This window comes from Callorhinus ursinus, unplaced genomic scaffold, assembly GCF_003265705.2.
Source record: "Callorhinus ursinus isolate GAN/ISIS: 27379988/994484 unplaced genomic scaffold, GSC_fseal_2.0 scaffold3431, whole genome shotgun sequence".
Classification (NCBI taxonomy): Eukaryota; Metazoa; Chordata; class Mammalia; order Carnivora; family Otariidae; genus Callorhinus; species Callorhinus ursinus.
In genome coordinates, this window is record NW_027400485.1 from 1 (window position 1) to 1,953 (window position 1,953).

The following is a 1,953-nucleotide window of genomic DNA, read 5'->3' on the forward strand; positions in this document are numbered from 1 at the left end:
TGTTGGGTATCAGAAGGAGCAGAAAGTTCAACAAAGGGAGTAATTTAAACTTTAAATTTAAGTTCATCTCTTAAAGATGAACTTCAGAAAAATTTAAACTCCAAGATACAAATAGAGGGATGAAGTTCTGCTTTCATGATCTTATTAAAGAATCACAATTTCTGGCTGTTAGGCATTATGCCTGCAATCAAAGGTAGTAGTTGAAAAATGGCCCTTTTATGGCTTCCCCCTCTAAAATACATTTAGAGCTCACTTTATGTCTTTGTTCCTCAGGCTGGAGATGAAGGGGTTCAGCACGGGCGTCACCAATGTGTACATCACCGAGGCTACTGCACCTGAGTGGGAGCTCTGGGGAGCAGCAGAGCTAAGGTACACTCCGAGGCTTGTACAATAAAACAAGGAGACAATTGACAGGTGTGATGCACAGGAGGAAAATGCTTTATATTTCCTCTGAGCTGATGAGATCCCACGTATAGAGGAAACTACCTTAGAGTATGACTAAAGGATCCCAACCAGGGGAGCACCACCCAGCCACAGTGCTGCAAAATTCATCACCACGTTATGAAGAAAGGTATTAGAACATGCAAGTTGGATCATCTGATGAAGTTCACGGAAATAGTGGGGGATTTCCATCTCCATACAGAAGGACAGCCACAACACCATTAAGGTTTGCAACAAAGAATGCAGGACGCTCATGATCCAGGACACCAGAAGCAGTAGTGAACAGAGCCAAGGGTTCATGGTGACCATGTATTGCAGGAGGTGACGGATGGCCACAAAGCGGTCGTAAGCCATCACAGTCAGGAGGAAGTTGTCCACACCTGCAAAAAGTATGAAAAAGTCCATCTGCATGATGCAGCTTTCGTAAGTTATGACTTTTCTCTGTTTTTGTATATTCAGCAGCATCTTGGGGACTGTGGTGGAGGTGAAACAGTTGTCTACAAAAGACAGGTTGGTGAGGAAGAAGTACATGGGTGTGTGGAGGTGGGAGTCTGAGCTGAGGGCCAGGATGATGAGCAGATTCCCAAGTATGGTGACCAGGTACCTGAACAGGAACAGCCCGAAGATGAAGGGTTGCAGTTCTGGTTCTTCCAAAAATCCCAAAAGAAGAAATTCTGAAATTTGTGTATCATTCTCTCGTTCCATGTAGTCAATATGACTAGCAAAATAAGAGAAAACAACATGACATAATCATGCATTACTAACATGGTAGATACATTATTGTTTATGTTCTGCATCAAGAAATTTATTGTTTATATTTGTGTATGGAACATGATAAAAGCACTAAAAACTAGGAATAGAAGGAAACTGTCCCAACCTAAGGCCATTTATGAAAACCCACAGCAAGCATGATACTCCATGGGGATACGGTGAACATTTTTCCTCTTTGATCAGGAACAAGGCATGGATGCCTGATTTTACAACTCTTCTACTCAACACAACACTGGAAGTTCTAGCCAGAGCAATTGTATGGGTTAGCCCAGCAATGGGTATTAAGGAGGGCACATATTGCAATGAGCACTGGGTGTTATACGCAGACAATGAATCATGGAACGCTACATCAAAAACTAATGAAGTACTCTATGGTGACTAACATAACATAAAAAAAAAATAAAGAAAAAGAAATAAATGGCATCCAAACTGGAAAGGAAGAAATAAATTTATGAATGCAGATGATGTGATCTTATATGTAGAAAATCCTAAAGATGCCACAAGAACACTCATAGAAAGAATAAATTAATTCAGCCAAGTAACTGGATACAAAACCAACCCTCAAAAAATCAGTTGCATCTCTACATACCAACAGTGAACAAGGAAGGAAAGTGAGAAGGAAATAAAATCCTTCCTTTTATGTGACATCCAAATGAATAAGGCTGTCACCTCACACCAGTCAGAATGGCTAGTATAAAAATGACAAGACATAACAAGTGTTGGTGAGGACGTGGAGAAAAG

At 40.8% G+C, this 1,953-nt stretch overlaps 1 pseudogene; it reads right to left on the bottom strand.

The window, feature by feature from the left end:
• Nucleotides 1-216: 216 nt before the first annotated feature.
• On the bottom strand, nt 217-1,146 carry LOC112818096 (olfactory receptor-like protein OLF4; annotated as a pseudogene).
• Nucleotides 1,147-1,953: the final 807 nt, after the last annotated feature.